Source organism: Aythya fuligula, chromosome 26 (assembly GCF_009819795.1).
Source record: "Aythya fuligula isolate bAytFul2 chromosome 26, bAytFul2.pri, whole genome shotgun sequence".
NCBI lineage: Eukaryota > Metazoa > Chordata > Aves > Anseriformes > Anatidae > Aythya > Aythya fuligula.
The window spans coordinates 3,385,178-3,411,366 of NC_045584.1; the positions used below are offsets into that span (position 1 = coordinate 3,385,178).

The 26,189-nt window shown below is 48.7% G+C and overlaps 1 protein-coding gene across 2 annotated transcripts in view; it reads left to right on the plus strand.

Moving 5' to 3' along the window:
• The window catches only part of CTXN1 (cortexin 1), a 34,815-nt gene that overhangs the window by 2,249 nt on the left and 6,377 nt on the right, over positions 1-26,189 (plus strand). Inside the window, exon 1 of one of the 2 annotated variants that reach the window (XM_032203614.1) lies at positions 25,150-25,244. The exons of the other annotated variant lie outside the window; for it this stretch is intronic. The gene's annotated coding sequence lies outside the window, so the exon portion shown is untranslated. Of the gene's footprint in view, positions 1-25,149; positions 25,245-26,189 lie in introns of those variants that run through there. 2 annotated transcript variants of the gene reach the window in all.

Consider the following 26,189-nt stretch of genomic DNA (forward strand, 5'->3'; position numbering starts at 1 on the left):
TAGAGAGGTCAGGGATGGAGCAACAGCAGGCTGTGGGTGGGTGCTGGAAAGCCAAGGGGATGCAGCAGCAGGCTCGTTTTGTTGGCTGTGTGGTGTGCTCATGGAGGCTGACATGGGTGAGAGAAGCCGGTGGCATCCTCTCCTGGCTCTGTACAACCTCATGGTGCAAGCTGTCAGTAAATCCTGAGCTGATGTGTTTTCTGAACAGCTGCTTCTACGAGGAAAGCGCTGTCGAGCTGTCAGGTGCCTGGGAGCTGCTCTGATTTCACTGCAAATATGCCTACAAAGTAAAATTGATGGATCAGAATCTAATATTCTGAGGGGGAACTTAATGGCCATTAAACTGCTTCTTTCCTGCTTTGAGTGCTGATCTACTACAATTAAATGAGGGGATAAAGGCATAGAGGCAGAAGAAGAGGGCTGCCAGAGAGGTGGCATGGGGCTGTCTGCCCCGGGGCATGGGGCCACAAGGAGGGAGGCTGCTGAGAGGCTGGTGGCTGCAGCACATATACCTGTCACCTGGCTGGGCAGAGCTGTGCTGACCTGAAGAATGGCCTGTAAGTAGGGCCTGAAGTGCTTACATCTGCAGGGATCAGCATCCCTGACGTCCCCTGGTCCTGGGTCTGCTCTCAGCAGTGTTCTGCTCGTGGGTCTCAAGCCTGTGAACCCTTCCAAGTCCCAGACCTGCTGCTCAGCATTGCCTCGAGGTCCTTTTGATCGTGCTATTGAGACAAGCAGACCAGATCCTTGGGCAGGACTCAGGATCTGCCTGGGCCAGGAAAGCTGGCGTAAACTCTCTCTGTCCTGGCCTGTCCCATCTTAGCCAGCTGGAGCAAAGTCCTTACAGCTTGTGCTCCTGGAGCTGCTCTGCTGTCCTCTTCCCTGCACAGCTGATTGCTGCTTAACTGGCATTGAAGCAGAGAACTTTGCCCAGCTTCAGGCATGTATTTTTTTCCACTCTGATATCTGCTTGCTGACATCAGGTCTTGTTTGTGCTTCCCCTACTAAAACCAAACCATGTTCCTACCCCATGAATTTGCTGTTCTCCCAATGGCTCTGTTATCAATGCTCTCGGCCTCCCCTTCTTTCTAGCAGCTTTCTGCAGGCAGGGGCAGTTCTGGGATGTCTTGTTGATGTTACTGCCACGGGGAGGGTCCTGCTGTGTAATGCTGCAGTGCCCACGTGTCTTTGTTTCACACCTACTCCCTGTGTAGCAGTCAGGCCTTGGCTGTGGTCTGGTGGATGCCACATGTGCCTCTGTCTCCCGAACGGATCCTCTCCTGGTCAGTAGTGCCAAGGCCTGTCTGCCAGCTGATTTGGTTCAGATGCTGCAGGATAACGTTTGAGACCTGGACATGGCAGATTCACATCCTGGTGGTGTGCTTGGCCAGTGTCACTGAACCTGCCGCTCACACTCCTTCGGCCAGTAAGAAACCTCAAGGGCAAAGCTGACAGCTGTCTGTGATAACGCTGCCGTTGGGTCTGCCTTCTCCAAGGTCTGTCTAGAAGACCACTGGGCACTGGGATAGTGCTATCGTAGCACCTGCATCTCACCATGGGTCTTTTCTCCATGGGCATTTCATGTGTCTTGGCTGACACCTGGGAGCAGCAGCCCTCAGCTAGCTGGACCAGGCCTGCTGGATAAAGGCTTGTGGCCTGTGGCCATATCCTGGGGAATGGGCAAGGTCTGGCCACCTCAGCTTCTCTTCTGGTCACAAAGTACTCCATGATTTGAGGCTCCACGTGGTCAGAGCCTTTTACCCAGAGGAGCTGGCTTCTTTCTGGTTTCTGGAGAATGACAACGGGTATCCGGACACACGGAGAGCTGGAGCTGGAACCCACGGGGCTGGCTGTGCTGGCCTTGTGGTGCCACCAGCTCCAGGGTCTGTTCAACACCTGCTCTCAGTTAAGAACCCCAAACCAAAATGTGCAGCGCTCAGAATTCTTGCTTGCTCTTCACACCAGGTTCTGGGTGGGAATTATGTTCACCGTGCCTTCCAAACCTGATGGAGCTGTCAGCAGCAGTGTCTGGCCAGGATCCCCCTGTGTCTGTTAGCAGATGTCATGCCAAACCATCTTACTGTGTAGGAGAGGTGAACAAAGCCCTGATTCCTACATTCAGGCCTGATCCTCAGAGTACACAGTTCAGTAGTGCTCCACTGGCTTCTGGTGGTCTGGGAGGACAGATGGAGGAAAGATGCTCCTGGCTGCTAGATCTGCTGGGCTGGGCAGATCTGCAAAAGCGAGGCAGGCTCACAGTGCCAGTTGCAGAGAGCTTTCCTCCAGGCTTGCTCTGTCCTGCATTGGAAAGGACTGCAACTCCCCTCTCCCAACCATGCTGCAGGAGCAGGCTGCCTGTGGGGCTCCCAGCTGACTCCTGTGAGGCTGGGAGGAAAGTGGTCCATTAGGCTGGCCTCGTTACCCATCCCAGGTCCCAGAGAGACCCCCGTGGGGAAGCAAGAAAACGGGAATTTCCTTGTTTCCCATGAGTGTAGCAGAGGGTGTGAGTGCTGAGCGAGATGACTGTTGAGATATGGTCAATGCCAGGACCAAACACCACGAGTTTAGTTTCCAAAATCCTGGGATTGGCTTAAAAATCATTTTGCCTACAGAAGCAATCCAATATGCTGGGACCATGCTTTTCTACTCCAGCCACAAAACTCTCCCTTTTGCAATAATAACCAATATTCTTGGATTCAGGAGCTGACATTGAAGCATTGTCTTTAAAGTCCCAAGAACTGTCAGAAGCAGCAGGATGACTGCCGTGTGTGCCAGATGTATGGGCTACGGCTGTCCTCTCCTCCTGCTTTTTTACTGCAATTACTATGAAGGGCTCAGGGTTGTTCCTGCACGTCCTTGTAGTTGCTGTGGTTTCTCATGCTGCTGGAGCTGAGGAGGATCCAGGTGACTTCTTGCACCTCTGAGAATGAAGACTTGTGCTGTGCTTTGTGTAGGATCTTCCCAGACTGGTCTGGGCTCAGCAGTGGGTTCAGAGGTCCCTGTGGGATCTAATCCACTGTACAGCACGGGGAGGCACACCTGGGCACTGGGTGACTTTGCACACTGAAGCCGTCCTCCAAGCAATTTGTTTTTGCTGCTCAGTGACTTTTCATGCCCCATGAGAGGCTATCCTGTTTCTTCCCTAGGTGTAATCTTTCCCTCCAGCCTGTGTTGCTGCTATCCTGGGAAGGCAGGAGGGATATGGATAGGGACAGGGAGTGGAGCCACAGAATTAAGTTCATCTCTCTGGGGATCAGTCGAGACACGGGGCTTAATGCCATGGTAGATTTTGTGCAGTGTTATTTCCCTCTCCTGTGGATCCTATGGGACCTACTTGCTCATCTCCCAAGACCTGCAGCGATAGCAGCTGTAGTTTGTCAGGTCAGACTAACTGCCTCTATTTCCTCTCCAAGCTTCTGAGCCCCCTGCACACAGGCCATTTCTCCCACAAATTGGCTGGAGGTGTTTCTCCCCAGAGGCTACATTACTCACAGCCCTCATCTCCATGTCGCCTGACTACCTCTAAAATAGTCTTCATCCCTGCTCCCATGTCGTGAGAGTGTGTGGCTGTGCAGGGCTGCTTCTTGTGGCTGTAGCAGCCTCTCCTCATCGCTCTTCTACCCCAGCTGCGTGCTCCAGGCAGCAAAAGCAAACCAGACCCACCACTGCAGCCTGCACGGTCATCTGGTGAGTTGGCTCTGAAAGCATCTCTGAGTGCTGATGCTCTAAGCATATCAATTCTTCGGTGCATTAAGTGAAATAAAGAAATAAATCCAAGGGGATAATAAACCAGAAAGTGATAGGCCAAGAACAGCCACAATGAATGGGTAACCACTCAGCCCGCAGGGAGAAGCAGAGCCATTCGCTGTTCTTCAGTGCATCTGAGCAGGGACAGGCAGGGCACACGGGCAGATATGCATACCATAAATATGTGCGTGCATCTTTGTGGCCGCACATATGTCCATAGTCACAAGCTGCTTCCACAGCATGTGCAGAGACAGCTTTGCCATTCTCTCCTGCCCCCCATCGTCCAAATATTTACTGTGTCATTGAGCTCCTATCTGGCCCATATTGAAGGGGTGTGGTATGAAGGCTCTGCCTGTGGGGTGTAAGGTGTTGGTGTGGGGCCAGCTCTGGCAATGCTCACGAAATTAAAGTGAAAAAAACTCTGTCAAGTCTATGGTTCTCTCCATTGCCTTGCAGGAGAGGTTTTGCCAGTTTTGCTGCCTCTATCCCTTTCCAGCAGCCTGCTTTGCACTTCACGAGTCTGGTTCTTGTACATGTTGCTCTTTGTGTATGTAATGGGATTAAGGAAAACTTGTGATCTCAGCACTGCCTAAGTCTGTGAGTACCCAGCAGTATGCTGCTTCTAGCCCCTGCCAGCATAAATGGGTTTAAATAAATGCCCATTTAATAAAAGCCCATTGAGCTGGGGGGCTTTGGGAATGGATGGGGGGTCTTGCATGCATCTTGCACACACATTCTTGGTGTTTTGTACGAAGTGTGGAGGTGACAGAGCTGTTGGCACAGCTGACCCTCAGTTGAGGCTGACATTTGCCTAACTTACTGTGAGTTGTGCTTACTGAATGTGGTGCTTGGACAAGGTGGGCATGGACAACCCACCTCCTAGAAGAGACTGTGGGAAGACACCAAGGCAAGATGTTAAGGGTTTCAGGCTTGGATAAATTTGCCAGCATGTTCTGTATCTTACAAGGGTTGTCAGCTCTCGGGGCCAGATGGGGCTGCCCCAAAGAGCTGTTTTCTTTTTGCTATGGTATGTTGCTTTGTAGTGTTTGTGTCGCCATGGTGTTTAGAGACTTAGCTGCAGTAGTGTTCCACTGGAGAAAGTGTAAGGTGCAGGTGTAGATAAGGCAGTCCACCATGGAGAGCTGGTGATCCAAAAGAATAGGGAATTCAGTAGAAATCAAAGCAGAAGGAGCGCAGAGACAGGAAAGGAGAGCAGTAACAGGAAAGCTATTGCCTGCAACCACTACTAACCCTGCCACTTTTCTCCTGTTTGCCCTGTACTTATTTCCTTGGTCCTTTCTCCTGGCCCATTTTGTACCCCCCTTTTTTTTTTTCTTTCTTTCTTTTTTTTTTTTCTTTTTCTTTTTTTCTGGTGTTGGGTGCACCTTCTTCATTCAGTCCCTGTGCATTTGCTCCTGCTGGCTGTGTGCACCATGCTCCAGCTCTGCTTACCCCAGAACCACATGCTCAGCTGGTTTTCTCCATCTCTCCTCGGTGCAGAGCCCAGTCCTGTGCATGGGTGCAGCCAGACCTGGGCCAGCCCCATGGAGCTGCACTGCATGGAAAATGCTCCTCAGCTTGGGAGGTACCGGTAAATGCAGGGACGGATTCACAGGACCTTTTGTTGATGCAGACAGCCTGCATTGCAGATTTGGGAGAGCTTGTCTTTAATTGTATCAGACGTGTGCTAATGAAGGGATTAAGGCCCAGAAGGGTGAGCAATGCAGGCCAATTTTTCCTTTCATGTATCAAGGTCTTTTGTTTTGCAATGTTCTCTGTTTCTTCTCTCCTTTCACTCCCTTTTTTCTTGCCCTTTGCTTGGGGCAGTCTTCCAGTTTCCTCCCCACTGGAACCCAGTGATACTGATCCACATTCTGGATACAGGCTGCTTGCCTCAGACCTCCTTCTCCCACCAGCCAGCTAAAATTTCCTCCCCTTGCCTATTGCCAGGGGGCCACTGGGCCACTTTGCTCGAATTTGGGCACTGTGTCACTGAGGTGACAGAGGAGAAGCAGGGCACCTCGCTGTGGTTGTACAGTGGGTCAAAGCAAGGAGAAGAGAAAGGGTTTGCCTGGCCTTTCTGCAGACTAACATCAGCTAGAGGAATAATGAGATTGAAAGGGCAAATGAGGGAGGACGGAGGTTGCTCAGGCTATTCTGCTTTATGTTCCTTGCCTCTAGCATGAATATATTGGAAACACTGCCTGGTTGGGTCCTGTTCTGTTCCTGCTCTGTTTGATGTGTGATCAGGACCTTGTTATTTTGGGAGAGGTAAGGACTCTTGTAGAGTAACCCCAGCTCTCTCAGCCTTTTGTCACAGGAGAGGTGCTCCAGCCCTATGGTCATCTTTGTATCCCTCCTTTGGACCCGTTGTCACCTAACCTAATGAGGTTCAACAAGCCCAAGTGCAAGGTCTCCTATGGGGACAGGCTGAGAGAGCTGGGGCTGTTCAGCCTACAGAGGAGAAGGCTCCAGGGTGACCTCATTGCAACCTTCCAGTACTTGAAGGGGACTTATAAAAAAGGAGAGTGACTCTTTGCTCCATCAGATAATGACAGGATGAGTGGGGATGTTTTTAAACTAAAAAAGGGGAGATTTAGATTAGATGTTAGGAGAAAATTCATCCCTCAGAAAGTGGTGAGGCACTGGAACAGGTTGCCCAGAGAGGTTGTAGATGCCCCATCCTATGGGCATCCTATGCCCTCTGAGGGTCTGCTAGGCAGCCTGACATGAAGGTCCCTGACTTGTGACTCGGGTGAGAGAGGCTTCTCTCGGGTGAGAGCGGCTGAGGGAGCTGGGCTTGTTCAGCCTGGAGAAGAGGAGGCTCAGGGGTGACCTTATCGCTCTTTTTAGGTACCTCAAGGGAGGCTGTAGCGAGGTGGGGGTTGGCCTGTTCTCCCACGTGCCTGGTGACAGGACGAGGGGGAATGGGTTTAAGTTGAGCCAGGGGAGTTTTAGGTTAGATGTTAGGAAGAACTTCTTCACTGAAAGGGTTGTGAGGCACTGGAACAGGCTGCCCAGGGAAGTGGTGGAGTCACCATCCCTGGAAGTCTTCAAAAGACGTTTAGATGTAGAGCTTAGGGATATGGTTTAGTGGAGGGCTGTTAGCGTTAGGTTGGAGGTTGGACTCGATGACCTTGAGGTCTCTTCCAACCTAGGAAATTCTGTGATTCTGTGATTCTGTAATATTGCTGCTTTGGTCCTCCAAGCCTGTGTCCTTGCTCCTGAGAGGAGGGCAATGAAGGCCTGTTTCCCTGAGATTTTGTATGCTGAGGTCCAGAGTCCATCTGGGAGATCAGCAGTGGGTGCAGAACCAGATGGAAGAACAGCAGCGGGATGCAGAACCGTGTCTGCAGCAGCAGGATGAGATATTTCTGGTGTCAATACTTGTGAGAATCCACACAGGGAGGGCCGGGTCCATTTGGAGCTTTTGGGTTTTGTCATGGAGAGCCTACGTGTTTGCTTGGCTTCAGTGCAAACCTGAGTGCACCAACCAAGTACTGGCAGATCAGGATGTCCTGACGGTGCCCTACAAGACTTAGAGCAGTGGGGAGAGACTCAGTTGTAGGGCTGGCTTTGCCAATTGCTAACAGGGCAACTGAATCTATAGGAACGAGCAAATTCTTGGTCTGAAGATGATCTTTTGGTGCCTGTGGATGAACCCCAGGGCTCATTAGCACAGAAATATTTGACAACAGGTGAATATAAGAGACATCAGCAAGCATCAGGGCTATCTTTTGTACTCCCAAATAAGTTCAAAATAGGGACTGAAGAGCCTTGCCCTCTGCCAGAGCTGTCAGTGGAGTAGGAAAGGCCCCGTGTCTCCACAAACACTAAAAAGCCACCGGCCCAGGCCGGAGTGTTTAGCCTGGCTGTCCCATTTGCATCACTCATCTCACTGTTACAAAACACACGCACCCCTGGCCGTGGTGTCAGGCTTGAGGGAAGTCATGGGCAGCTTTGGCTACAGCCTGGAGCAAGGAGATAATGATAGCTGGGAAATATTTTGAGCCTTTGCTGCGATCAAGGGCAGTCCTGTGTCTGTAGCAGGTTCGTGATTGCCCCTAGGTCTGACAACTGTTTTCTCACGCCCACCCTGCATCCCAGCACAGCCCTGGAGCAGGCACTGGATCTAGTTAAGGCTCAAAAGTGTCAACAGCACAGTAGCTCCCAGTTCCTTTGTCTGCATGGCTCATTTGCTACTCGTTTAAATATAGCTTGGCGTAGGGTAGTGCCTCAGATGCTGGGAGCTGGAAGAAGTGAGATTTGATTAGCACCTTGCCTAAGGGAAGCAGGAATGGGATGCCCTGGCTTCTTGCAGCTTCGTCTCCTGCTGCTGCTGATAGATAACATTAGTTTGAGTTAGTAGCAGTCTGTTCTGGTCATGGAAACAGCATCGATTTACACAAGCTGCAGACCTAGTCCTGGCATTGATCTGCATTTTTATCAGCTCATCTCAGCTGATGGGAGATGTTTTGACACTGCTTTGGAGGAGCTCTGCTCCGGATTGCTGTTGTTGGCTGCCTCAGGTCATCCTTCTGGGTCCTGCAGCTTAATAAAACTGCCTGCAAAAATTTGGATGCATTTTCTTCAAATCAGAAGTCTCCTGGTGTGGCTGTGCAGCCCTCACACCTACACTTTACAAGTGTGTAAATGGTTATAGTGCTTTGTGGTAGAGGTGGGGACCTTTTCCAGGCAGCCTTGCATGGGCTGATTCCAGCAAGGCTGTTTCTCCCTTTGCTTTCTGCCCCTCCCGTCCTCCACTTGCCTCTGAGCTGTGTGTGTGCAGGGGATAAATTCCCAGCGAGACTTCCAAAGGCAGGGTGTTTGCTCTTCTTCTTTTGATATCCCTTAATGAGAGCAATTAGCCCACATTGGTGCCTGAAAACTCTACTGTCCCTTTGGATTTATTATTGAGTAGGGAGAGCACTCGTCATTTCCATGGCAGAAGAAGCTCTTACTGTGCTCTTTCAGCAATTTGCCTCTTTGTAGGGATACCCTGGCTGTGCAGTTTGTTTCTTGTGCTCCAGAGGGGCTCTGTTTCTGCAACTCCACTAGATACAGGCCTCCAACTTGACTTTGTCCCATTGACCACAACCCTCTGGTTTCTTCCCTTCAGCCAGTTCTCAGTCCCTAGGTGCTGTGCTGGCCTCCCATGTTCCCAGTAAATAGGTGCTGTGGTGGCCTCTCATGGAGCTCTCTTCGGTTTGATATCTCTTTACTGGCCACAGTGTACCCCCACTCAGAAGTCACCTTCCTTTACCTACTGGCTATGCACTTCTTCAAGGGTGGTTTGCCTTGAAGATGCAAAGGCCATCTGGATACAGGAGACGAGTTACAGACAAGTTCCCCTGCACTGTGGTGTAACCCCAAGATGGGTTAGAGCTTGGCCATCTGATGTCAGCAGGATCAGCTTGGCCTTAGATGTGGATGTCCTGGATGTTCATTTCCCACCACAGCCAAGACTAGTGATGGGCTGAGCAGAACCCAAGGTGGGCAGGGCAGGAAATGGTCTTGGGAACCTGCCATGCCAGCTTCTCAGTAACCTGCCTTCCCATCTCCTGCTTTTAACCTGTCAAGAGCCCCTGCCTGACAAGTGTTTGGGTTCGGTGGTGATACTGTTGTCTGAGCAGGAGGTTTGTCAATGAACAATCCAATTTCAGCCCTAGGGCAGACTGTTCTTCCCCTCTCTCCCCCCATGACTGAACTCAAGAGGATGGGAAGGGTCCTCACTGCACAATTCAGTGCAACCCAGCCCTGTCTGGCTGCATCCCAGGCAGAGCAGAACCAGTCTCCCTTCCACCAAGCAGACTCAGCACTGTTTGGGCTAGGATGGGATGGGATGTTCCTCTTGTAATTATCTTTTCCTAAGGTTGTCCTACACTCCCCCAGATTTGAGAAATATGCTCTGCAACTAGTCTAGGAAGCCATGTAGAAGAGTGGGAGCAGGAAGTCTGCAGAGTTTTTCCTGGGTGGCCTGGTGGCCTGTCCTAAGTTGTGTGCCTCTATCATCTTTCTGTAGAGCCCTGTGCATTCTCAACATCACTCCCACTCTGCTCGAAAAAGCAGCAGGACTTGAGAGATTTAAGAAAGACCAGGAAGCCTGAAAGAACAAGCTGAATTTGATCAGCAAAGAAAGGGAGTGAACTCCTCTCAACACATAAAGCTGTTATGAATGGATCAATTGTTCTTTGCATCCGATGGGACAAGATGGGAAGTGATCAGTTTAATTTGGGGATAATAAGATTTAGGTTAGATATGAGTGAGATGCAGATTGGTTACGAGGGAGTTCTGGGAGAATCCTCATCAGCTGAGTTTTAACAAAACAAGTGCCTGTTCTGAGCATCCTTGGGCTTATTTCACTGCTGGGAACAGATGGTATTAAGAGATGCTTATGCTCTCATGATTCCAAGATATTCTTTGTTTAAAACCTTCCCGAAGATAGCTCTGGCTATCTAGTAGCTTGTTGTAGTTTGTTGGTGCAAGTTGCACACATGGTACTGTGGAAACCCACAGTGCTGCAGGATGGCAAGGAAGCTGAGCTCTCAGGGGGAGGGCAGGTTGGGGTGGGTAAACCAACACTCACACTTTTACAGCCAAGCTGGGTTGCTCTTCTGGGGAATTTGGCTCCACTAGCCACAGAAATACCCAGGCACTGCTATGCATCCTGTTGCATATGAATGGTTCCAGGCTAGAACCAAAAAACAATTTAAAATCTTTCAATTGCAGCAATGGCTTTCTTTGGAGCAGCATATTTGCCCACTTGCTAAATAATTCATAGAAGAGCCTAGTAATTAAATGCTAAAGACCTGATTTGCTTAGCATTATTTGTACTTACACTAGTATTTAAATGCAAGAAATTACTAAGACATTTAATTGCTAATTAAAAATAATACAATTACATACTGCCTTATAAGAATCGGTCACCATTTCTGTGCATTGTTTGCACAGAGCATAAACACTTATTCTCTTCTCTCTTTCAGCAGTTATCTTGCAAATTGTTGTCACTGTATTTGTGCTGATGGAAGGCATGTACTCTATCTTCCTTTAGTGGCTATTAAAAACATGAATAAATAAATAAATAAAGAAAGAAAAATGCCACATAGACTGCTTGTAGAGAATCTCTGTGGAGGGTGCTTAGCTTTGCTCCCTACCTTCCTCCTTCTTTTCCCTGCAGAAGGTCCCCTGCACACCAGCCCCTGTTGGACCTGCACTCTCATTGCTTATGGTGTTGGGCTGTGTGTAGGGCACATTACTGAGAAGGAGATTCGCAGGTACTGGAGGGAGAGCAGTGCAGGACATATAAGAAGTTGTCTTCAAATTGAGAGTGACAAATAGGCTCGAAGGGCATTTTCCTAATCCCTGAGACCTCAGCTTGTTGGGGAAGGCTCTGGAGGAGACAGTGAGATGTGTTGGGATGTTCTATATTCTGGAGAGTCATTAGCAGAGCGAATTACATGTATATGTAAGGACCCAGAGACTAGAGGGCCTAGTCTTATGAGGGACTCTCAAAAAAGCAGGGCTGCTGGACCAGGCAAGGAGTTTGGGTGCAGATCAGTGATGCGTGGGGTCTGTCCTGTCCAAGGAGTCAAAGGAAAGTCTGTGTAAGCATATTTACAATGTATGTGTGTTCATCGGGATGTGTGGGAGGGACAGGATGAATGTGCACGTGGCGGGGGCATACGTCCTGCATATGTGTTGCATGCATATCAAGGCTGTGTGTGTGTGTGAGTGGTCTGTTTATATGGTGGGTGCTGGGAATATGTTTGTGTACATGTACTGGGAGGTGTTTGGAGTATGCAGGTGCTCCTGGGGGCCACTTTGGGTATTTGGATAAGGGAATGTGTCTGTATTTGTGTGCAGTCCCTGAGAAATAACAACTGTTTTTCAGCTTATCTTAAGGGAGCTTGAGGGAGGTGCTAAGGTCTATGAATTCATCGTTAAATGTTCCTAATGAGTCACGCACTCCCAATCACAAGCGCTTACTCAAATGCAGTCCATTGGGTGGCATCCCTGCCTATGGCGGGGGGGTGGAGTTAGGCGATCTTTAAGGTCCCTTCCAACCCAAACCGTTCTGTGATTCATTCTGTGATTCATTACACGCCTTCTTCACATGATTCACTCAGAGCTTTTGATACTAGGAGGGGTAGAAACCAAATTCACCAGGCCAAAGCAAAGCTGGGCTTCTTCAAGGCAAAGTCTCTGGGTCCCTTCTCTGGGTTCTTCCATGGGGTCTTCCACTCACATATGTGCAGATGTAACTGGAGCAAGTGGCCCCTGCTCTCTTTTGAGATGCTGATGTAGATTCTTCCTAACCAGGGGTAGACTCGGGGGAAATAAATTCTAGCCTAGCCTCTCGCTATTCCATCAGCAAAGGTATATCATGTTCCCAGGAACGGTTGTGTTATCTGCAAACATTGCTTGCTTGGTGATAGGTCATGGCATGATGCAGCACTAGCACGTCCAGCTGCTCTGAGGCCCTCTCAGAATTGCCTGGCTTAATGCAAGTCTCCCGGGACTTCCAAAGTGAAAGATGAGCGCACCCCTGGCTCTAGGAAATGGAAACAGGCTCAGCTGAGATAGGGACTGGTGTGGGGGAAGTGTGCTTCCCATGCCTGTTGCAAGCAGCAGTCCTGTTGCTAAAGAGCTTGTGGTACAGTTATATGTGAGGCTGAGTCACCGAAACACATCGAGAGCGTCTGTGCTGGTGGCTGAGCTTTCTGTCAAGGCTCCCTTCCTTCTCAGTGTAATTGAAACTAAGAAAAGATCCTTTCCTAACCCGGACTGCTGTATGGCTTACCCACTCAAGGGGGCATATCTACTGGAAGAGGGCCTGCGTTTCCTCGTACTGTGGAGAAATATTTCCTGGCAATATCACTGGGGAAAATTAGAAGGATGATAATAAATTGGAGAAAAATTGGTGAAAAATGTGACTAGTGAGTGAAGGTGGGAAACAGAGGCATTTTGGTGAAAGATTAGATTATCACAGATGTCTTATCGCAGGGAGATAAGACCCTTGCTTGGCTGGAGAACAGAAGAGCAATACCACCTTGTTTCACAGGTGTTAAAGCGCCCAGTGACTGAAAGATTAAGCTTTATAAGCTCTGTCTAGGTACAGGTGCAGGTTTTAAGGATATTATTTAAGCATACACTGCTGGTAAGTTGTCAAAGAATAAAATGATTCTTAAATATCTGCTATGGTGAAAAAATACCTTGGGGCATGTTAAGCATTTCAGCGTCGTGACACTCACTTGAAAACAAGCATAGAAGGAAAATCTATCGAGTGCGAATTGTGATCTACTTAAGCTTTGTTTTGTGTTTCTAGTTGAACTCTGAGAGCTGACGCTGCATTTTTTTTTTTTTTAAAAAGCCATCTTCTTGTGACACCAGAGGCAGAGGGCTGAGAAGACACAAGCTCTGCTCCTGTCTTTGGATGTACTCGTCCACTAAGTTCATTGGCTCTGTTTTTCCCTTCCTTTGTTCTTGCCTGCTTCAGTAAGGCGACCCAAGGGAACATTTTTTCTTCTTGCTCTTATGTCCAAGCTTCTCTCTTGAGGTAGAGCTGTCTCTCCCTCTCCTCCCAAGAGTTACACGGCAGGAGGCTGCTTGGGATGGCAGCATGAAAGGCTGTCTGTCTGTCTTCTGGACTCCTCTTATAAAACTTCACATCCCACTGATGACCTGTACAGCCTTCCCTGAATCCAGCCCAATTTGAGACCGTGTTATGGACCTGCACACACTTTTCCAGATGAGTGCTTGTAAAGCCTTGCCCTTACTGCTTCTCTCTGTTTGCTGAGAGCACCTCCTGTTTCATTTACTTTTTCCTCCTTTGTCTCATTCCTACCTGTTAAGCTCTCAGCTTCCAGCAGGAATTGTTGGTATTATGGTTTAAATATATAGCCCTGTCCATGGCACTGTTATCTTCATGTCCAGTTCGTTATTCTAGCCTTTCAGACCTTCTTTCCTTTTGAACTACAGATTTCTTAACATACCAAGTGCTTCACTAAAATCTTGTTAGACTGATATTAATTTGAACTTCTTTCTCTAAATAGTGATTTTGTTGAAGAGAACTGTATGTTTGCCTGACATAGTCATACTCTGATAATGCTTCAGCATTTTTTCTTATTTCCCATTTATTTATTTATTTTGTTCCCATTTTAATTTAGAAGCCTTAAGCGCTGTTATAGCTAGGTTCATATAGAACCTGTAGTTGTTTGTATCTCTGTTTTTCTTTCTTCAATCCAATAATTACATTTGCTGTTCTCCAGAAAGAAAAGGAGAATAATTAGTGGCCTGTAATCATGTATTCTGGCTCAACATTATTGTTAGCAGTACCAACTAAAGATTCCTGACTAGGACATCTGTGCCTGCTGTGACACAGCTGGTCCACCTGCCAGTGAGGTTTGCCTCTCCCATGATTTCTAGGTAATCTGTAGCAAAATAAGACACCAGCTTCCCTTCCCTTTGTCCAACAGCTTTCCAGGAAGTCCACACACTTGGAACTGTGTGTCACTGAGCTGTTGTGTCTGGGCAGTGTAGCTGGACAGAAAAAAAGTCTCTCAGCAGACAACCTGAGCTTCTCCCTCCTCGGTATACCTGTGGTATGTGGCCTGGTTTAGCAGTCCTCTGCTCCTGTAAGTACTGCTGATTTTCTGGGAAAAGCAGACAGAATGCATAGAGAAACTTGGGTGCTCTCTGTAGTTTCTGGAGTCCATCATTGTAATGATGCTTGCACCTCTGGGAGGCAGGTGCAGTCCCTCTGGTGTCTAAATATCCCACTCCTGGGATAGATTCCTAGAGAAATCTGGGCTGCGATGAAAAAAACTGAGAGTAAAAATTAGTGACTTAAGGAGGGAGATGGCAGTGATCTCACACTCAGCTTTGCTCACAGTCAAGGCAGAGCAAACTGTAGAGAGACAGTTGCTAAATCTGAGCACCTAAACTCTGCCCCGGAGCAGCACCAGGCTAGAGCCAAGCAATGAAGTCCACGGTGATTGGAAAAGCTGTGCTGTAATGTCTCAGATGATGTCAATGCAGCTGATGTACAGAGCAGGGTCAGGCTGGGCACCAGGGCAACCAGGCAGACAGGGGTACTGAGACAGATGCAGATGGAAAAGCATGCAAAAACCAACATGTTTTTCAACAGATATTTTCAAGTAATTTTCATATTTTTCAGATATTTTCAAGTAATTTTCATATTTTTCAGCCTAGGTGATGTGGAGGCTCTGAGACACAAATTGTGTTGACACCTTAAATGGGACACATTAATCTGGCCCTAGATATTTCACGCAGACAGCCTAGTGATGAAGAGAAACATTCCCTGAGTGTGCTCTTTCTGAAAGAATTTGTCACCATCAATAAATTGATGAGAGATTTATTTCTGCCAGCCCTAAAACTGCACACAAAGTAATGTGATTTGTTCAAACTCTTTAACACACTGTTCTCCTTGATTTAAAGTCTGTTGAGCTATCTTTATTTTCTTAGCACATAATTAATTCAGATTCTGGCTTTGACGGGAAGGAACTAAGATGTCTCTAGAGTCTGTTATTTGGGAATGAAAGAAGGAAAGGGCAAATGGAAGGGCTTAGACAGTAATAATCAGCTCAGTATCATTCCAACTTGGGAATAAGCAAAGGTTATCTGCGTCTTACACATTACGTAGCTTTTTCTTCATGACTACAGCTGTGACCATATTAAGATGGTTGGGCCCAAAGAGTTGAAGTGAATGGAGTTAAATCCAGTTGGAGCCCAGTCACAAGTGGTGTCCCCCAGGGCTCAGTATCGGGGCCAGTTCTCTTTAGTATCTTTATCGATGATCTGGAGGAATTGAATGCAGCCCACAGTAAGTTTGCAGACAACACCAAGTTGGGTGGAAGTGTTGATCTCCTTGAGGGTAGGAGGGCTCTTCAGAGGGATGTAGGTAGGCTGGATCGATGGACTGAGGCCAACTGTATGAAGTTCAACAAGGCCAAGTGCTGGGTCCTGCACCTAGGGCACAACAACCCCATGCAGAGTTAGGGTTGGGGCAAAGTGGCTGGAAAGCTGCCTGGTGGAAAGGAACCTGGGGGTATTGGTTGATAGCCAGCTGGATGTCTTCAAGAATCATGTAGATGTAGAATTTAGTAGCATGGTTTAGTGGTGGACTTGTCACTGCTAGGTTAAAAAACTGGACTAGATGAAACTAGAGGTCTTCCCACCTGAATGATTCTATGATTCAATGAATTTGGGATGGCTCCCTGTGCTGCACTGATTGGTGCTGACTTTAATCTAGTTTCTAAATAGAAATTCGGACACCAGCCCTGTCTGCATGGGGCAGTTGGGCTACAAGATGTGAAATCTTCTGCAGCTTAAAGATGCCTGTTCGGGGTGGTGGTGGAGGGCATGTTTTTATCCAGGACTATGACAACAAGGGAAAGAGACCCTGGAGCTTTGTCAGAAAGTGCTCACAGTCCTTCATGTCTGGACCATGGCTGCAGATCTACAGCTTGAGACTCAGCTGGCTAGGCTGAGAGACCCCAGCAGAGACCACCAGGGAGCAAAATTCTGCCTTCAACTGGTTCAGGGCCTGGCCATGGGGGTCACAAGCTGGGCACTGTGTGCAAGGCCAGATATCTCTACTTACTCAGCAGCTACACTTCAGTTTGACAGGGAGGAAAGAAGAGAAGTTAATTCATTACTGCAAAAGACTTAGAAGTATTTAATTGATCTTGTCAAAGACGAGGCATAATTCCATAGCTGCATGGTCCCAGCAGACACTTCTAGTCCCCTGACAAGGCAGCTTTGATACAGCTATTTCAGTAACACATGCTGAAGTCAGGAAGGGGACTTTTTATTTAATGATTCACACTAATTAGGATGAAGCAGGCATGCTCCCCATCTGCGCCACAGCACAGTGGTGACCAGGCCCTTCATATTATCACCATCTCCTTGGGCTTGCCTCCTTGCAGGGGCTGAGGTTGGGAGATGCTTTGTGGGAGTATTTAAGGACAGGTGGGCTTGTTGCCAAATGTCAGAGCTCAGCACCCCTGATTTAGTGCTTGGGCCAAGCCCTGTGCATTCATATCACTGCCTGGGTGTTTTTCTGGCAGAATTGTGACTGCTGGCCACAGACAGCTCTTGGTGTGGTGGTCCTGGTGAGCATCAAGTCCCAGGGGCCTGGTGGTGATGTTCACAGTAAATAACTCCTGGACATACAGCATCCTGTGGACTAGGGGAGAAAAGGACCCATCTTGCTGATGTGCTCCATCCCACCCCCCAAACAAACAAACAAACAAACAATAAACACAACAACCAAAAAATAATGAAAAAAAAAAAAAAAACAACCACAAAGCCAAGCCAAGAGAAAACACTACCAAGATCTGTCTCCAAGGGCCATCACACCATATTTTCCTAGATGCATCGCACTCCTGGACGTGATGCTTTGGGGCTATTTTTTCCTCCTGACTGTGGCAGCTGCGGGTGCCTGTGCCACTTCTAGTTTCTTGTGGGGGGAAGTAGAGCTGCTCCACATCTACCATGCCATTCAGCAATGTCTGTGATGGGAATCTACCATGAAAAATAAGGTCCTAGCACAATTCAGGGCTGACAGCAAAGTTCCAGTACAATACACTAGGGTATTTTGCAGTCCCTTAGCTTTGCCTCTCTTCTGGGGAAGTAGAATAACTGCTGAGGGTCTTTGTTATGTCTGTGTACTGTGTGGGAGGTTGAAGCAGTCCCGAGTCCCCATCCTGGCTGCCTGGGAGGGGTCTCAGCCTGTACTATACAAGAAGGAAAGGCCCCTGGTGACCAGCAGGTCTGAGCATTTCTATATGAAACTGGTTGTGATGAAACTGAGCTACAGATAAGAAGGCTCCTCGCCATCAGACGAGGGGAAGGAGGAAGAAAACAACCTCCCACCACAGGAGGAGCAGGAACAGAGCTGCTATTTCAAGGATTTTATCCTATCCAGGCATCATATGACATGGCACATACAAAAGCAGGGCTCCTACATGCCTGTCTTCCTCAGCAGTCGTGCTCTAGATCCAGAGTAAAAAGACCAGGGCTTCCCTGATTTTCCTGTCTCTTGTAGAGTCAGGGTTGTCTAGTGGCTTCTGTCGTAAAACTGTATATTGTTTGTCACCATGCCCAGTTCTACCTGTTTACAAGATCTTCTGAGTCTGCTGCAGGCTACATTTTTTTGGAAGGAAGATCTTGGCTTAAATCAAATTGGAAGAAACTTGTATTTCCTTCTTCTTACAAAAACAAACAAACCAAACCCCCTAACTTCTGTCTTTTAGAACAGAATCTGAAAAAAAAAACACACACACAACACAAACAAACAAACAAAAAACACCACTACCCACAGTGATGGTTACCTTTTATTCAGTCTGCATTTGTCTACATTTTTGAAATGCATTTGCCTGCTCCGGTTTGTTTCCTCTGCTACACAATCTTATCTAGGAGATCTACATCAGGGGAAGGGCCTTCACCTGGGTCAGGGTCATCCTGACCCGTGGGTATGTTTTTCAGTGTTATAATGACATTATAATGAGCAAAGTTTATCTTCGGACGTTATTGTTCCTCTTCTTTAGCCAGCTTGACCCAATTCCCCTTGGCATGTTGATCACCACATCCAAGTTCCTTGTATTCCAGGATATTCTACACCATAGATAGTGCTAGCTCTCCATTCTTACAGTACAGGTTACAGAACAGTGACTGGACCTAATAATAGTTGTCCCAGTAATGGAGAGAGGTTCCTCCTTTTTGATCATTCGTGTTATTTTATGTTGTTTTAGAAAGAAAAAAAAAAAAGAGGGGTCTATTCATAAAGGATGTTTACATGGTAACTTCTTGCTGCGCTGTCAGATAAAGACAAGGCCACACGTAATAGCCAACAGCACTGAGTGGGAGCTGCATGCATGCTCCTCTATCACACCGAGCTGTCCCAGTTTATCCTGCAGCCAAGGCTGGCTGTTAATTCTGGTCGGGATGGCAGTGTCTCTGTCTGTCTCATTGTGAATCATCACTTTGACCTCTGTGAAGCTTCTGTCTTGTCCAACGCACACAGCCAGGGAACACAGGGACCTGAGGATCTGGGCAGCAGATCTCGCCACCTCTGCTGTGCTCTGCACTTGCCTGTTTGCTCCCCCAGGAACGATATCCCTGCATCCCTTCCTTGGCATGAGGTGGCTCTCACTAAAGCTGACTGAGATTGTTGCAGTTCTTGGGCTACTGAGGACTCGGAGGGGATTTGTCATAAACTGTGGGTGCAGGAGTGTCTGGAAGACCAGAGTTCCTACTCCTTTCGTCTCTGTAATGGTTAAGGGAGCTCCTGGTAGCTTCTGGGGCCAGAAGGCTCTGCAGGGAGAATTGACAACACTTGCAGATATGAAAGAACAGGTCAACTATAAAGCATCCTTCATGATCTCCGTAATAGCTTTGCAAAGCTGAACTTGGCTCAGAGAAGAGTGTAATGAGGTGCAATTCTCTGCTTGATTAGCTGCCATTATAGAGGAGTCAGCCGCTCCCAAATGCTCTGGATTAGCAGTGGAAAGGACACACTCTTCTCCCACTGCCACCCAAGCATATTCAGAAATATGCCCTCAACCCTCAGCGGGGAGGCTCGGGTCAGCACTGAGTATTTTCCAGGAAAGAGGGTGGGGGCATGCCATGAGTCCTGCCAGTGTCAGGGGATTAAGAAAGGTGCATTTGAACTGGCTCAGTCCTTCTTGCTTCGTTCCTTGATAACAACAGCTCAGCATGCTGTCTTCAGACTGCTGGGAGACAAGAAACTTCCCCGAGTTTTTCAGCTTTTCTGAAGCAGCAGCAACACTTGCAGCAATCCGGGCTCGCAGTAGGTCAGAAGTTAATTTTCATTAAGTTAATTGCCATTGGCAGTTAAATTAAAATCTTTAATCAGTGAAAACACAAGGATTTTCACTGAGCCACGGGCAACTATTTTTGCTTTGAACTAAAGGATCCAAATGTGCAACCCCAGTCGTCAAAGACAAAAGCGTTCATTCCATGCCACGGGGTTTTATCCACTGCAGTATGTTACAATATCACTTCATCAGCATAAAAAAAAAGAAAGGAAGAAAAAAAAAAGAAGCAAACCACAGTGCTTAGATGCTGTTCTGAGATTTATTTCATTTCATAGGTAAATAGATTTTTGATTAGAGAAACACTCTGCTTTTTTCTTTCAAAAGTGCTTGGCCGAGTGGTGAGATAATGCAAAGACTGAGCCTCATTTAATTATAAAGTCCTTTAGGTCCAGGCAAAACAAACTCCCTTGCTGTCTCCACGGTGCAATTAGGTTAGCATAATCTAAAGCCTGAACCACCCTTTCTGGTGTTTTACTGGGCAGTGACTGTGCAGGCTGCAGTGCAGTATTAAATCAGTGCTCTGAAGTACAGTCAGGATCAATATTTCCGAATGCCAGAGTCTTCCACGTTTCTCAGGGAACTTTTGTCCCAAACTTCCCTGAGGCTTATCCATCTCTTCTGTCATAAAAGGCAAAATCTTTGGCAGAAACAACTCTGAAATGCTTCCAAGAAGTGAGGGCAGCAGAGGAAGTTCCCCACACGCTGATTCCTTTAGGCATGTTCTTGTTAACAGAGATTTAAATAGGGGAATTTAAAGTCAAAAGTGTTAGATCAGCTGGAATTTGGCTTCTGGTGCAGACATGACCCTTCTTTGCCTGCTCAGGGACAAAAGAAGAGCGTGCAGTGCTGGGAAGGGCCAAGGGCTGTGCAGGATAGCAAGGAACACTAAGGGCAAAAAGGCCTCTGTGCTCCCAAAGCCCTAGTAATGTTCTCTGGGTGCTACATGTGCTGGTCAGGTGCATACACTGATGGACTCAGCTGTCCCATGGGCTGTGGGAGATGTGCAGACTCCAGCATGTGCTGTTCGTGAGTGCAGCTGGAGAAAAAACACTGCCCAGGGCAGCAGGGCCCAGGGGAACCGTGCATCCCTCAGAGCATGGTGGGCCATGGCCCCTGTGTGGGCTCTGAATGCTCCTGTGATGCTCTTCTCTTCACAGAGCTTTTTCCACATTCTCTGGCACCAAAGGCAGTAAACGCAAAGAGAAAGAGTTGTTAGTTTAGATCATTGTAATGCACCAGGGCTACCGTTCATTATGCTCCAATAAAAAGGGCACTCAGGCTCCACGAGGTATTGATTAAAATAACATTTATTGGAGCTAATGCTAGAAGGAAGAAGAGCATAGCATACATAACCTGATGTCCTTCCAGATGCAGAGAACCCTGAGTTGTACAGCACTGGACTTACTTCTAGTGGGTGCATGGCATGATGCAAATCCCATCTGGGAAGAGGTTTGGTCTTTGGAACTCCTGCAGGATTTTCTTAGAAGAAAACAATTCTATTAATAATTTCTCCTGCTAAGCAAAAGGATGTTTGCATGAGAACACGCTGCTTTGCTTTAATATAAAGACAAGGACATTCATGATAGTGCCAAGTGGGACCTGCTTGCAGACACCTCCGTTACCTTTAACACCTTTAAGTTTATCCCACAGCCAAGGAATATGTGCTACACTGCACAGACCTTTGCCTGCTCAGGTTCACTGCTGCCTTGTATCTCATCTCTGTTAGTTAAATGCTCAGTTGGCAGGGTTACAGGAGCCCTTGAACCAAGTCAAACAGTAAGCGTTGCAGTGCAATTCATCTACCCACCAGTAGATGTGTGAACCATAAACAACCCGCATCCGTGTCACTGTAGGGTCCTCTTTCCCTGGGGAGAAGCAGCCATGTCTAAGGCTTGAATTTTCTACCTGGACGAGTTTACTGTGCTGGGTGCAGTGATGTATTCCTTCTGGTCACCCTCTATTTTCCCTTAACTATAAAGGGATGCACGGGTGACTTGCCCAGATCATTTGTCTTGGAGAACCAGCACATTTTGTGCCACTAAAGCCATTCTGTGCTTATCTTGCCTGAAGAAGAGAGATCTGCTCTCCCCACGCTGACCCCAATACTCAGATGTGCTAGCACAGCACAACGTCTGTTGCTCTGATTAGGAAGCCTCTTCTGGGCCAGCAGAGTCCTGTGGGTTCTCTGCAAGATGCCACCAGGCAGAACAGTAAGATTTGCTTCCACTGTTGCAGAAAGGAGTGATCCCTATGCCTGGTGTGGTTTTATGCTCTTTTAGGAAGACTCCAGAGCTAACCAGGTTGGGATAGTGAGGGTCTTCACTGTACCAGGGTTCTGCTGCTGCTCACAGATACTCTATCCCTGTGCTTTTGGGAGTTTGTGGGCTGGAACTGGTGTACACTGGTCCTGTTGGATCTTGCTCTGTGCAAACAGACCTCTTTGTGTCCCAGGTGTAGCCTGCTCTGCTGGAGACAGGCCCAGCAAGGGAAATCCTGCCTGACCCTTAAAAACGTGGAGAGCCCTCAGCTGGTGTAATTGTGTTTGCATAAACAACCCGTATCAGTTTAAAGGTGATATCATCAGGAGCTCATTGAAATGCAGCCACAGCCTCCACCAGAGTGCAGAGTGTCTGTCATAGCTTGAGGCAGAAGAGGGGGCATGAGAAAATCTCAGCTCCCCAGAGGCCCTGGGGCAGTGGGTGGTCCCTCCTGGGATGGTGCCGTGCTGCTGGCCGTGTCCTGGCCCTCCACAGCAGCTCTGTGCATGGCACTCAGCTGGCTTCTGCAAGGAGAAGGGCTGGGAGAGGCACTGAGGACTCCCCTCCACAGATCAGGATTGGAAATTGTAGCAGGCTTCCCCACAGAAAGCACACAGACTGTGGGGGCACCTGGAGAGGGGTTGGTTTGCTTTCATTTGTCTTCACAGACCCACAGCCTGGGGCAAAGGGTGACGAGGAAAGACAATAATGAGGGACAATAATGAAGGATGAGGCAGTGGGCAAATGAGCCACAGAAAAGCCCACAAAAATCTGGGTCTGAAAAACAAACAACAGCTGGAAATGGTAAAAATCTGTGCTGTCATCTCACAGAGCAGCTGCTTTTGCAAGTTTGGACACTGTACTGGTGCATGACCAGCTCAGAGGTTTCATTCTGGCCAGAGGCTGTGATGTTCACTCCTTGGGTGGGGATCTGCTACTTGGCTAATCGTGGCATACGAGACACATGAAAATCACGGCTGTGAGGCCAAAAGGAGAGTTGGAGAGGGTTTGACTGGACTGAACTGGATCAGATTGGGTTAGGCTGGGCTGGAATGGACTGGGATATACTGGGCTGAGTCAGCTTGGGCTGGATGGACTGCATAGAGGAGAGTCAGTGGCTAGCCAAGGGGATTTTGAGGACCATCTATGCGAGCATATCCTGTGATTTGCAGGGCACACAGTTCCACAACCAGTGCAACCACAGAGCATAAAAGGCTTCCGAGACTATTCCATGAGTGGCTGTGAAGGCCTTTATGAACTGTCCTTTCACACACACACAGTCCTGCCAGAGGACAGATTACTAGCATAAAAATATTAATTTTGCAGGGAGGTGACTGATGTGGCCTATCTCCCCTTTGCTCCAGGCAGTGAGAAGTCTCTCTGTACTGATTAAGTGTGAGAATGTTGTCTGTAGGCACCTTTCAGAAAAAAAAAAAAAATAATAAAAAAAAATATATATTTCAGTTAGCACCTAAGATGAATCAAAAAGTAAATTATGTGGCTATTCACAGATATTTGCAATGAATTACCTTACTGTAGGAAGGAGGTATGCTGCACTGCACTGAAGGGGCTGGGGATCACAACTGTGTTCCTCTGGTACTGTCACACTTAGAGGAACTTGGTTTTATGGCCTGGTGATTAATTTTTGCAGGATGATTATTTTGCACTGGGGAAATAGCTGAAATTGTGAAAAGGAAGCAACATGGAGAGGAATTGCATCACCTCTCAGCAGCTATATGCAACTTTGTCATCTAATCCATACTGGGATTTGTTCAGACAGCCAGGCTATGCCATGATCTCAGGGGTATTGGTGGTGGGAGCTTGTATATTTATCTGCTGGGCATTCTTCACTTGCTGATCTGCCAGAGACCTGACCCTGGTATTCCAGCATCTTTTAGCTCAGGATTCAGGACAAAGAAACAGAGCCTTTGTTTGTGGATGTCCCTCGAAACTGGGTGTGGATCATGACCCTGTGATCTCTGCTACAGTCAGTCTGTCCTGATCTTGTCGACCAACCCTGTCCCTCTGACTCACCTCTCCCATCCCATCTGGTGCTAGTTCCTCCTCCAGATTGCATCCCATTAGCAGTGGCTCCAAGTCTCCTGTCTCCTTTCTCCAGAACAGAAAATGCTGCCCTTTTTTGCTTGTACAGATCTGGCACACAGAGGCGGGGAGGGCATGCAGGTGGGAGGCAGTGACAGGCAGAGTTGGTGACACACACTCAACCTTGAGGAGCTTGTGCAGCACTGTCAGGCTCTGGTTCAAGGCTCTGGTTCAAATTTCTCGTTAAGGGCCAAGTACGTAGCCAGTTTCTTGGAGACCTCCCAAATCTGGTCCTGTTTCCCTGCGAGCTGGGTGTGACACTGTACAAGCCTGGCAGCCCCTTGCATCCCAAACTGCTGCCAGGCTTGGCATTGAAGCTGGATCACTCCTTGAGTCTGGGGTGGGAAAGTGTACGCAGGGCTGTAGTGAGATTTTGCAGTCCCGGTTCCTTCACCCCTTGAACATCTTCATGATCAGCTGTGTACCCAGTATCTCTTACACTGCACCTCTGACTTGTTTATGTCTTAGGTCCTGGTGCTGCAGGCAGTCAGGTCTGGCTGCACTGCATGAACAGCAGCAGTGTGCTTGCCGAGCAGGAACGCTCTGCTTCCCCCAGTACATCCCAGTGTGCCAGGAGTGGGGCTGTGGGTCTGGGACACACACGGGCAGTGTGGACAGACAGGGGTCTTGGATGCGTTAGAAGAGGTGGTAGCATAGGCATAGTGCCCTTGGGACTGGAACAGCTTTTGGAGAGCTATGCAGAAGGAAAGTTGTGTGGGAGAGCAAGGGCTGCCCATTCTGCTGCTACACGAAGCCTTATCAGAGTGGGATCTGCACCCTCTGTGTCTGATGGGGATGGTGGGAAGGGTGGGAGTGTGCAGGCCTGTGCTAGGCAGATTTGCAGCTGGATCATACACGTTGCTCCCAAAGCCTTGGACACCCTTCTGGGAAGTGCAGGCAGGACCAGCAGGAGCGCCTGGCACACCCCTGTGTGCTGCACTGGGAGAACTGGGAGCACTCAGGGGAGCACTGGGATTCAGGAGCTGTACTCTAGGGCTGGACAGGCCCGGCCTCCAGCCCTACTCTCTTCCACAGCCTGGCTTTCCCAGGCAGGCAGCTCCTGAAACTTCTCTCAGCTCCAATTGCTGTGCTCCACCTTTTATTATAATTGATTCTGCATCGCCATAGGAACCCGCTCCAGCGTGAGTGAAGCGCAGCTGCCTTCTCTGTGTGCTCTCCAGGAGACGGGAGGCTGCTCCTTCCCTCGAGATGGCAAGTGCTGAAGCTGGGAGTAGCTGTGGCTGAGCGGCAGGGCCCCCCGGCCCATGCCAGCCAGGTACTGTCCATGCCCCAACCCCTCTCAGGTGCTCATGCGATGGGTAGGATGGGGGGCTTGCAGATCCAGGGATATATGCAAGGGGGAGTGGGGGGCGAATGACACATTCCCTTTGCATTGTCAGGGACCACCTACCCCTCACTGGTGGTGGGCTCAGGACGTGGATCTGGTGCTGGGACCCAGTATATCTTCTGGTGGCAGTTGTCAGGGCTGGATGGAGAGAGAAGGATGCTGGACTTTGGGTTGGGGTGGGTGGGAGCCAACTTTCCTGGGTAGCTATCTTCATTCCCAGGTGGTTTAATTTGGCAGTGGTGAGGTTTCTGCGTGTGCTAATACAACTGCAGACAGGAAGCACACCCTGCAGGGTGTTCTGCAGAGCTTTGCTTCCCATGCCCCCCCCTCCCCATGAAACCAGGGATTACGAAGTCTGGGACTGAGGAACGAGCATCTCTCCTTAGTTGAGGATGGATTAAACCTCACCCTCAGCTGAAGCACGGCCCTTTAGCTGTGTCAAAGGCTCAGCTGGCCTGAAAGATTAGGACAGACCATCTCTTAGGTGGAAAAGAGGCTGGAGAAAGTTTACAGCTAGGTGAGGGGCACTGTGCCCGGTGCTGTGCCTGTGGGCTGACTCTGGGCATAGCTCAGATGCCAGCACGAGGGGCAGCCATCAAAAGGCCAGGGCATGTGATAGTGACACAGCCATGGACCCCAGAGCCCCAGCACTGCCCCCGCTCCCTCCGGGGGTGGTGGTGTCTCACACTCAGTGTGTCGTGCTCCTGCTCTGGCCTGATTAGCTTAGTTCTCCCCTCCATGCCCTGAGTGCTGCTCATCTTCCTCTCCAGTTGGGCTCAGCTGCAATCCTGGCAGCAGAGCTGCCTTGCTGGGAAGGCCCCTCCACACTGGCTGCATGGGATCAGAGAAACACTGGTGTTTTTCCAATTAGAC